The sequence below is a fragment of the Ruditapes philippinarum genome, unplaced genomic scaffold, assembly GCF_026571515.1.
Source record: "Ruditapes philippinarum isolate M1 unplaced genomic scaffold, ASM2657151v2 ctg1547_1_1_1_1, whole genome shotgun sequence".
Classification (NCBI taxonomy): domain Eukaryota; kingdom Metazoa; phylum Mollusca; class Bivalvia; order Venerida; family Veneridae; genus Ruditapes; species Ruditapes philippinarum.
The window spans coordinates 1-12,484 of NW_026855329.1; positions in this window are offsets into that span (position 1 = coordinate 1).

Here is a 12,484-nt window from a genome sequence, read left to right on the forward strand (position 1 = left end):
CGGGGGGGACATCGCCACCAACGTTAAAGATTTGTTATTGTTACCCTTTTGTCGAAGAAATCGTTCCAACCAGTGTATATGAGATGTTCCTAATATTAGTATAGACATTTTACTAACATAAAATTGAAGAGTTAATCATCCATCGGTGTTTTTATACACATTATGCAGTAATCCAATCGCAAAACGTACTGTAGACACAGATTCCTAAATGTTTACAAAAATGTGAAAACAAAGACAGTCAAAATACCAAACTGTGGCAAACATTCCTACAGTGTTAGCTATTGCCGGATAAGTTGTAACCTTCCTGGACTAATAAGCGATCAAACAAAGTATAAGTACCGTGTATAAAAGCAATTTATTGAAAATTTTTATGAATTATTTCTTCTTCTAAAATGGCGGACTTAATCCGCATCAATTATCAAATTGTACTTACTCATAACGATAACCTTAGTGTACTTACTAGTACGGCTTTTTCGAACCCAATATATTTCGACCTATGACTAAAGACCTAATGGAACCCACCATCAAGCTTGTAAGTGACCATAAAAACATTTATTTTGCAATAAATTAAGTTTTATAAGTCATAGGCGGTCTCTAATGCGATACTCTGAAACATTTTATATGTTTATATGTTTATCATTATATACATTTCAATATATGCACGGAAGAGGGCTGTATTGCTGGTTTTTTAAAGTATTGAAAATGACGTTTGTAAAATACCTCCAAGCCTTCACGTGATTTTGTTAGGTGACTGTTTTACTGGAATCTTCTATGTAGAGTTATGATTTAAGCAAGCAGAAAATAATAACGACACAATGAAATAATTTTGCCTTTTCGAATTCATTGTTATTACATTAATAGGAGTAAGAAATTTATACTTCAAATTAAAATCAACTCTCTCAGAAATAGAATTTCTCTATCAATAACTTGTCCATCAGTGTTGTAGATCATTAGCTGCGGCGATAACAATATTAACAAAATTATATTGTTATAGAAGATTCCAGCTAATATTAGCTAAATATCAGGTACGGCAGCATTTATTTGTTGATGTCGTGTTAGAATCGAAATAATCCAATAAGTTTGTTAAACACATGTATTCTATTTAAGAAATAATATATCCCAAACTGTGATTTTATTGCTCAATAACATCACTGTTTGGAGTTCGGATGCGGGGAATTATATCACGAGGGCGTAGCAATAAAATCACCAATTTGGATATATTATTTCGATTCTAACACGACATCAACAAATAAATGCTGCCGTACCTGATATTTAGCTAATTTTCGCCTGATCTTTTTCCGTACTTTTTGTCAGCGCGTCACATTTTTAGTGGTTACGTCACGTGTATAATGATTACGTCACATGTCTAAATATAGAACGTCAAACAGTGATTTTATAGCATAATAACACACACTTTCGGTTCTTCTATGTTTAATAGGAAAAAATGCGGGTCGTGTTAGAATGCTGTATAAAATCATAACAATCGTAGGAGGAAAACAAATTTTTAAATGTTTGATGCCTGTATAGTCATAAATCATATCTATGCCTGGTATTTTTGGCAAATGATTCATTGTTTTCTTAATAATGGTTAACATTTTACCCTATGTCTTTTTCGGACGAAGTCCATCTGAGAACGGTTTGACTCAATACAATAATCTAGTGACTTATTGTTTTGTTACAAGAGTTAAGTATACAATCTTATAACACGTTATAGGTTTGCTTGGAATAGATTTTGAAGCGAGCGGTTTCTTGGGTTTCACGAAGGCTTCTGTGATATCATCAAACGCTGCCAAGAATCTGCTGTGTTCTGTCGGCCGCAACTCGGTAAAGTAGTGCATTTTGATAGAAAAATACTTAAACAATACCCCAAGGAATGTAAAACTAGACATATTGTAATTTATCAATCACATATCTCTGTCAAAAAGTATCATACAGATAAAGTGACCAAATTGTAATGGTCAGCGGATTTGACAAAGCGTTATGTATCCATAATTGTTTTCGCAAAAAGGCTAATGAGCAGTTTAGGATGAAGGTTGGTTACCTTTCCAATTATAAGAGTGTTTGATAGAAAAACGTACAGATTTAGCAATTTATCATATGCAAAGGGAAAACGAAATACCTAAAAATCGCCCAAAAACGACACATTGTCAATTAAAAATACTGCTGGCTCGGTTTGATTCAGCCTTTTAATGGACGGCAGTGGTAATTGCAAGATACCGTGCACCACCCGCAGAACTTACTATGGTCACATTTTAGAAACATCCATAGATGTGCATCCGATATGACACACTCGTGCCATTCCACTCGACGTATGGTCCTAAAGCAATATGATGCGTGCGCTAGAAAACAATATTAGGAAGAAAAGAAATTAAATTTTGAAAAAATGGAATCGTTCTAGGTTATGAAGCCTGCATATCACATATAAGACGTCAAAAGACTAATCTAAAAAGCAGGCAATATATCCTAAACGGGTGATTATACAGTAGACGGACAGGAATATGGAACAACCCTTTTAGAATAAGAACAAATAAAAAGAACTAAAATACATATAACTTCTAAACTTGAAGATATTTTTGGTGAGCGATAAAAGGGGAGGGTCAATTTGGCTAATGTATGAACCATCGTAGATGAATATCAGTCTTGATATTTAATCAATGAAATATAAGCGCATGTTTTATGATTATCATGTATATCTCATTGCCTTTATTTTTCTGACTGTTAAATGAGATTATTACATTTTTTCATTATACATTTATTGGGATTAGGTATCAAATTGGGAAATCGATTCTTCAATAAGGTAGTGCATCTTTTTTGTGTGCCAAATTTGAATACAAAATTAATTGTTTTCAATCCATAATATTTAATATTTTACCAAAATTTTTGGAATATTTTTTTCTATTTACTCTAAAATGAAAATACTTTTGATGAATTCTTGTACCCATGGAAATTTATTGAACTAAAATGACCAAAATATTCCATCGTCACTATCTATCTATTCAATGCACTCCAAAAATCATCAGTGACTCTTGCGTTACAACAGAGATTTCGAACCAATAAACAACCCAGGCGATACAGCTTGTTACAAAATTCCCGAGGGAGTAAACACAGAACTATCGCATTCAGATACTGAATACTAGTAATGATGAAACCCTGGGTAAGATATGACTCATTAACTGATTTTTATTGACCATGATCCAAGAAAATGTGATTTGACAATGGGTTATTTGATAGTTACGTCAGTTGTTTTTTTGTTCTCTAATTGTTTGAGTAAATACAACAGAGAAGAAAAATTCGGAATATCTACAAAATTGATAATGTTACAGTCTCTGTTTGTTTGAGCCTGTTCATGGACGGTATTAGAAAGTGCAAGTTACCGTCCACGGCCCCTAGCACTGGCGAAAGACTTTTATGCTATTACACTATGTATAAAGATGCAATTGAATCTTAAAAAAAATAACACTTTGGACACTGGATATTTCACAAGTCATGGTTTCATTATCCTTTTATTGCCATGTGTTGACTCAAGTAAATGTACTATCGCCTAATTCAGCGAAAACTTTAATGTGCGATTGTTAAATGACGCCATTATCTCAAACAAGACCCGAAAAGAGCAATTACATGGAATGTTATCTACTCCTTGAAAATCGTTATCGCAATTTTAGCCTGTTTTAAGATCGTTTTTTATTTAGATATATTACCCTTGCAACATTTAAGCCTAGGTATAATCGAAGATTTTAATATCCTTTATTGAAAAAATTAACTTCCGGTAATATAAAAATATTATAAATGTTTACGTGTCCTGTTTGATGTCCTGTTGGGCTCATTGCCAGCGGTCCTGTGTTGAGGGATGCGTTCATTGAATGTCGACCTTCCTTCTTGATCTTGTTTTTCATATAAAATGCGATATAATTGGACTTTTTCGATAATAATTTGAATTAAATATTGATTAAAAGTATGAAGTGAAAAACAGACAACAGCATTACTGCAGAAATCAGATCAGTACATTAGAAATCCTTGGTATCAACATGAATAGATTGCACTATTGGTTTTAAAATTAAGCAAAAAAAACCTGAAATTCAATAGCTTAAATGGCTGCTAAGACGCATTTTCGCTGATGATTTTTTTTAAACTTATGCTTTATGTTTAGTTTTGAAATCATGTTATAATTGAATAAACAATCAAACAAACAAAACAATGTGCTTGCATTTCGATCTAAAAAATATCATGTTTATTCTTAAAATTGGATGATGTAATTAGTTGTGATTGACGAGAAGTGTCTAAGTAAGCGGCATCAGAATATGCCTTAAAAAGATTTTCTTTTATAGACATGGTATGTTGTCATACAATAATGCTACAAGAAATAAAGTGCATTTACTTTTATAAGATTCTATATCAAAATTAAAATGTTTGTAGATTGTAAAAGTGGTCATTCATACTGAAATCAGCTTACGTTTTTCTAGCTGATATTGTAATACAGATTTTCGTCACTCGACATGTATCTTGGAATATTGATAGAGATAATGTCAGATGTTACTGTTTAGCGACTACCATATGGCACATTATTGTCTGTACAGATCTGTTTTACTCAACATTAACTAGAAAGAGAATTATAAATGGTATTACTGAGGATAAAAAAAAATCCCATGATGTTCGATTATTCAGAGAACGTTTAGTGTGGAAAATCTTCTATGAACCTCTAAAAACATAATTCCCCGTGTTTATCACATTTAGAATAATTGGTAATATTTATTGTGCGTTAAATCAACGATTTGTGTTGGTCAGCTAAGCGTCTCTCCACTTTGCGCTTAAATTGAGCTGCGTTTCATAGACTGTCTTAAGTGTATATATAATAAGTGTACAGTAAGTTTCAGAATTTAGACCAAATTTAAGACTATCATAAGACCGTTTCAATAAACATTCTTGTCTTAAATTAAATACTTTGGACTTCAATTAAATTCAATGAAATTTCTCTTACGAAAAGTTTTAAAGAACAACAATGGAACGCGCCTTAATCAGCAAAGTTAGTGTGCATCTTTTCAAAGAGATGGAGTCCTGAAAAAGGAATCATTAGTAACAGACGTTACGACATTTTCTTTGAAATGCAATGCAGATGACAACTAACGTTGCTGATTAAAGCGCGTGCCATTGTATTTCTTTAAAACTTTTTTAAGAGAAATTTAATTGAATTTAATTGATATTAGTTAAACTTTTTCATCACAGTTAAGTTACTGCATTTATATACTCTATTAATTGAACAGACATGCCTCATTTCATATAAGCAAACAACCAACAAAACTTTTTAGCATCATTTCGTGTTGTTGGTTTTTTCTCTTAATGTAATTCGATTTCTCCATTTTTTAAAAAAACTTTTCCTTCTTGTAATAACAACTATTGAAAGACTTATTGTTTTGTTTCAAGAATGAAGTAGACAATCTTGTGACACGTTAAAAGATTTGCTGGCTATAGCTTTTAAGGCATGCGGTCTCTTGGGCTTCACGAAGGCTTCGTGTGGTATCAGGACATGCCGCCAGAAATCTGCTATGTTCTGTCGGCCGAAACTCGGTAAAGTAGTGAGTTTTGATAGACAAATACTCAAACAAGACCCCAAGGAATGTAAAACTAGACATATTGTAATCTATTAATCACATTACTCTGTCGAAAACTATCATCCAGATAAAACGAACAAATTGTAATGGTCAGCGGATTTGACAAAGCGTTATGTCACATAAATGCTTTCGCAAATAGCCTAATGAGCACTTAAGGATGAAGGTTACCTTTTCAAATTATAAGAGTGTTTGATAGAAAAACGTACAGGTTTTATCAAAATATCATATAAAAAAGGGAAAAATGGAACACCTTAATCGCCCAAAACGACAAAATTAAAAATGTTGCTTGCTCGGTTTGATGAAAGCCTGTAAATGGACAGCAGTGGGAATTGCAAGATGCCGTGTACGCCCTTAGCACCGGGTTAAGCAGAATTTAACATTTAATCATGATAATGGTCAAGTTTTAAATAAAGAAACAACCGCAGAATTGTTCATAATGAGACTATCATGAAACCTCTATCATGACACGCTCGTGCCATTCAACGAAAATACAATGGATGTGTTCTAAACAAGAAAACAATGAGCGGAACTAAAAAAGGGGATCATATGTTATGAGGCCTGCATATCACAGACAAGACGTCAAAACAACGAATCTAAAAAAACAGGCAATATATCCTAAACGGGTGATTATACAGTAGACAGACAGGACTACTGGAACCACCCAACTAGAATAAGAACAAATAAAAAGAACTAAAATACATATTAGTAATAAACTTGAAAATATTTTGGTGAGCAATAAAAAGAGGAGGAGGAGGGTCAATATTGGCTGATGCATGAACCATCAATTTACGAAAACTGATTCAAGTATAAGCGCATGTTTTATAATTATCATGCATATCTACTTGCATTTATTCTTTCTGATTGTTAAATGAGATTGTTACATTATTGTACGTTATGTATCTATTGGGATTTAGTATTTTATTGGGAAATCGAATCTCCAGTAAGGTAGTGCGGCTTTTTTGCCAAATTTGAATACAAAATTAATTGATTTCAATCCATAATATTTTACCAATATTTTTGAAATATTTTTTTTTCTATTTACTTTAAAATGAAAAAAAAAATTTTTTTGGTGAATTCTTGTACCCTTGGAAATTTATTGAACTAATATGACCAAAATATGACATCGTCACTATCTATCTATTCAATGCACTCCAAAAATCGTCAGTGACTCTTGCGTTACAACAGAGATTTCAAACCAATAAACATCGCATTGTAACCAAACGATGCTTGTTACAAAATTCCCGAGGGAGTGAACACAAAGTTATCGCATTCAGATACTGACCCTGGGTGAAATATTTTTACGTCTCATTTACTGATTTTTATTGACCATGATCCAAGAAAATGTGATTTGACAATGGCTTATTTAAGAGGTTCGTCAGTTGTTTTTTTTTGTTCTCTAATTGTCTGAGAACGTACAACAGAGTAGTGAAAAACGGAATCCCTAGAGAACGCCCAAAACGACAAAATTGAAAATGTTGCAGCCCTGTTTTGAAGAGCCTGTTTATAGACGGTATTTGAAAGCGTAAGTTAACGTCTAGGCCCGCTAGCACAGTCAAAAGACTTTTATACTATTATCATATATAAAGATGCAATTGAATCTTAAAAAAGGTAACACTTTGGTCACTGGATATTTCACAAGTCATGCTTTTAATTATCCTTTTATTGTCATGTGTTGACTCAAGTAAATGTATCATCGCCTAATTCAGCGAAAACGTTTATGTGTGCTTGTTAAATGACGCCATTATCTCAAACTAGACCCAAAAGAGGAATTATATGGAGTGTTGTTCACTCCTTGAAAATCGTAATCGCCATTTTAGCCTGTTTAAGATCGTTTTGTATTTAGATACATTACCCTTGCAACATTAAAGCCTATGTACTATCTAAGTTGATAATATTATTTATTAAAATATTTACTAATATAAAAATATTATGAATGTTTTCGTGTCCTGTTTGATATCCTGCTTAGGCTATTGCCAGTGGTCCTGTGTTGAGGGATGCGTTCGTTGAATGTCGACCTTCCTTCTTGATCTTATTTTTCATATAAAAATTACTTTTCCATAACAATTTGAATTAAATATCATTTATTAAAGTATCAAGTGAAAAACAGACAACAGCATTACTGCAGAAATCAGATCAGTACATTAGAAATCCTTGGTATGAACATTAAAAGATTGCACTATTGGTTTTAAAATTAAGCAAAAAAAATGAAATTCAATAGCTTCAGTTGCTGCTAAAACGCATTTTCGCTGATATTTTAAACTTATGCTTTATGTTTAGTTTTGAAATCATGTTATAATTGAATAAACAGTCAAACAAACAAAACAATGTGCTTGCATTTCGATCTAAAAAATATCATGTTTATTCTTAAAATTGGATGATGTAATTAGTTGAGATTGACGAGAAGTGTCTAAGTAAGCGGCATCAGAATATGCCTTAAAAAGATTTTTCTTCATAGACATGGTATGGTGTCATACAATAATGCTACAAGAAATAAAATGCATTTACTTTTAAAAGATTCTATATTAAAATTAAAATGTTTGAAGATTGTAAAAGTGGTCATTCATACTGAAATAAGCTTACTTTTTTCTAACTGATATTGAAATACAGATTTTCGTCACTCGACATGTATCTTGGAATATTGATAGAGATAATGCAAGATGCTACTGTACTGTTTAGCGACTACCATATGGCACATTATTGTCTGTACAGATCTGTTTTGCTCAATATTAACAAGAAAGAGAATTATAAATGGTCCTAATGAGGATAAAAACCAAACAAAATTCCCATGATGTTCGATTATTCAGAGAACGTTTATCTTCTATGAACCTCTAAAGCGTAATTCCCCGTGTTTAACACATTTAGAATAATTGATAACATTGATTGTGTGTTAAATCAACGACTTGGACAGACGTTCTGTGCGGTCAGCTAAACGACCCGCCATGCTGCGATTGAATAAACTTTAGTCTTCAATTTAATAATTATTAATCAATGTGGCCATACCACGTGACTTTTCGGGTACGGAACACGCCGATTTTTCACCCGATTCAGGTATGTTTTTTATTCACAACTTATTTATTACTCAACCGATTTTGATCAGATAAGGCGCAGAGTACCCGTAATTATATCAGCTATCAAACGGTATATCAAAATTCTGAAAACCCCTGAATGGTTTTTGAGAACATTCGAGTACAGTTTTCTTTTCATAGCCTGGGCCGAGGGGAACGGTACACACTCATTTGTCATAACAAGCAATTTCTAGCAAGTCATATGCTTTTTGACACTATTTCATAGAAAAATACATGTTAAATCTAATATATTTACTATGTCCAATGTATTTAGTGAATGCAGTGATGTTTTAGCATATTTTCATAAAGTTATGTTGAAATGATACGGAACACACTGTTATTTCAAAAGATACGGTACACACACAATTTCTGTGAAGCGTGATCTCTTGAAATATAGTGCACAAATACATGTAAACATTAAAAGTAAGCATTATGATACATTGCAAAACATGTCCCCGGGTTCTCGTTTAAATTAATAAAATGTATAACTATGAAAAAAATCACTCACATTATAATTTAAATTAATTTTTTTATATATTTTATAGAATTGTTTCAAAGACAGAAATTGTGTGTGTACCGTATCTTTTGAAATAACAGTGTGTTCCGTATCATTTCAACATAACTTTATGAAAATATGCTAAAACATCACTGCATTCACTAAATACATTGGACATAGTAAATATATCAGATTTAACATGTATTTTTCTATGAAATAGTGTCAAAAAACATATAACTTGCTAGAAATCGCCTGTTATGTCAAATGAGTGTGTACCGTTCCCCTCGGCCCAGGCTATGAAAAGAAAACTGTACTCGAATGTTCTCAAAAACCATTCAGGGGTTTTCAGAATTTTGATATACCGTGGATAACTGATATAATTACGGGTACTCTGCGCCTTATCTGATCAAAATCGGTTGAGTAATAAATAAGTTATGAATAAAAAACATACCTGAATCGGGGGAAAAATCGGCGTGTTCCGTACCCGAAAAGTCACGTGGTATGGCCACATTGTAATTCTCAGGCGAAAAGTTGTAAAGAAATACAATGACATGCGCTTTAATCAGCAACGTTAGTGTTCATCTGCATTGCTATTCAAAAAATTGGAGTCAAAAAATAGGAACCATTAGTAACAGACGTTAAGACATTTTCTTTGAAACGCAAAATTGTTACAGCTTTTGTTTTACTGACTTCTGACTGAAGACTTTCTATGAAATGCAAGCCTGGTCTTAGAGAAGTTACAGCATATGTTAAATGTTCTGCCACAATTAACTCGTTATCATCATTTAAACACTAGCTTGTTATCAGGGATATAACATATTTGATCGGATACAAATAACATTTCTCTGAGAGTTTTGAATGCAATATATAGATAAAATCATATTTAAATATCTCCCATAATCCCATAACACTTTATAAGGAATATTCTAAGTTGAACAATCTCTAAACTGTGGGTTTATGTTAAGGCACGTTACGTCCAAGAAATGCTTACTTAATATTTCTTAAATTCTCGTGTTTGGTGTCTTAACAGGTTATAATTTCTGATATATTACTCATTGACCAATTACCTTAATTATTATTTGCTTTTGTTGCTTTTTTGGCAATTAGTACAGATTTAGTGATTTAGTATTTTGTATGGAAGTCAAAATACCACTGCGTTTACATTTTATTACTTTTTTCACAAAAAGAAATCACATTCAACACTTATTTCTTAGGGTGATTATCACAATATAAACACGTGACAACAAAAGTTAGTGAGTTTTTGTTTTGTCAGAAGAATTAAGTAGACACTTTTATGATACTTTAAAGGGTATTCTGTCTACGTGCTTCGAGTCAGGGGGTCTCTATGGTTTCACAAAAACCTGTTTTGTTATCATTACAGACTGCCATAAATCAGGTACGTCTGTCGCCTAAAATAAAAGAATGAGACCTATAAAGTAGAGCTGTTTTGATAGACACATTCTGAAACAAGCCGCCATGGAATTAGTGTACAAATGAAATAAGACAATATATTTAGACAAGCAATCGCAAATTTGAAATAAGCGGAGTTGACTAATATATATATATATAGTCCATGGAACATTCAGAATTAGTATGATGTCTATGGACTATTGAGGATGACGTTCATGGACCATTTAGACCATTCCGTTTTATGTAAAAGTTGACTTCTTTTAAACGAACAAACTTACTACTACTTAAAACTACTACTACTACTGCTGCTGCTACTGCTGCTGCTGCTGCTGCTGCTGCTACTGCTACTGCTACTGCTACTGCTACTGCTAAGCTACTGCTACTGCTACTGCTAAGCTACTGCTACTGCTACTGCTAAGATACTGCTACTGCTAAGCTACTGCTAAGCTACTGCTACTGCTACTGCTAAGCTACTGCTAAGCTACTGCTAATGCTGCTGCTGCTGCTGCTACTACTACTTCTACTGCTACTGCTACTGCTACTACTACTACTACTACTTATTCCTGTTCTTCAATCATTATTTAAAGAATTAAAATTGCACCAAACCACTGTTTTGTTGTATAAAAAAGTTAATTACTTTGAAATGACTGTTATTTTTCATTTTCAAAGCTTATTCAAAATTGGTAACCGAGATATCACAAAGTGAAAACGCGAAATAGTCTTCATTCAGATAACGCAGCCATTATGTCGATACAAAATTAATTGTTTTCTTTCCAAATTATACACATCTATGAACAAAATGCGGAATCTTTTGAAATATGATGGATTGCCTATCAACTTAGGGGCAACAAAGTCATAAATGCGTGCTAAGAACGCGTTTAAACGTCAAATCATTCTCACCCAAACGCTTCTCCCTGTAATTTTGTATAGGGAAACAGACATGGATTCTATTATTACTGGATAGCTCATGTGTTTTTGGATGTTTTTATAAAAAACTATTGTGAAACATTTAGGACTAGTCACATCAATAGAAATGTTTAAAATTTTATTTAGGTCATAATAATGCAAAATCATATTTTGAGAAAATATGTGATAAAGCGTGTAACTAAATACACTTCGACGCAAATTAATGGACACAGTATTTTTTAATAAATTTGAAAGCAAATATACGGTTAAAAAATTTATATATAAATGGCAAAAATAACAAAAAGAATAATAAAATGCAATTGAGGCGGACTATTTTTGATTACTTCGTTGAAACAGAAAAGAGAAAGTCTTCAAAAAAGAAAGAAAGAAAGAAAGAAATGAAAAAAGGAAAAAAGAAAGGAAAAAAGAATGAAAGAAAGAATGTAAAGGAATGTCCCCCCTTCTGCTTGGGGGTTTGAAGGGGGCAGCAGAAAAGAATATGAAAGAATATTTTAGACTTGTGAGAGGCTAAAATGGTCAAAGGTCAACCTTAGGGTAACGTGTAGCCAAAGCTGAAAAGCCTGTGACTCTATCTCAATCCATTGAGAAGTTGCAGCACTTTGGAAACAGTTTTGATGGAAAAATTAACGCAAAATAGTGATTTTGGGCAATTTTGAGTTGTCCCCGCGTTGCCATGATAACAGGAAATTAAAGATTGAGTATGCCGTTACAAAGGCTATGGTCCAGTCAACATTTGCGCATTGAAGCTTTTTTTATAGTTTCATAGCGATTTGAATTTGTAACAGGAGGCTTTTCAATGAAAACATCCTTTCACAAAATGCTCATGCAGTAATGGTTTAATTAAGTTGAGATTTATTATTATATTTGAACAGATGTATGTTTGAACATGTAAGAAATATTTTTTTTTTATAAGAATATTATAAACAGTCAAACGCATTTGATTGACTACCAATATAACATTGGTTGCATGATCATTTATG